Genomic DNA, 329 nt, shown 5'->3' with positions numbered 1-329 from the left:
CATTTTGTATTACTTTTATCCTTATGGCTTGAGCACTAATAAAAAATTATATGAACCTAATTAATCTTATATGATAACTAAACCGTGGCAATACTTTCCCATTATTTCTAGTAAAACTTAGTCTAAATTAAAAACTACTCTAGAAAAAGACCTCCCTACAAGCGGCTTTCGGAATAATCAAATCTGTAAACATTCATAATTAAAAGAATTTATGTCAGACAAAATGGAAAACGGGAAATGGAGGTTGATGAAAGAGGTTTGTGGGGAAACTGAACTGGGTTTCCGTCCGCATGCTGGTAGCGTATGAAAATGGTTTGATTTACTTTTCC

Source organism: Penaeus monodon, chromosome 33 (genome assembly GCF_015228065.2).
Source record: "Penaeus monodon isolate SGIC_2016 chromosome 33, NSTDA_Pmon_1, whole genome shotgun sequence".
NCBI lineage: Eukaryota > Metazoa > Arthropoda > Malacostraca > Decapoda > Penaeidae > Penaeus > Penaeus monodon.
Note: the sequence above shows the minus strand (reverse complement) of the source record.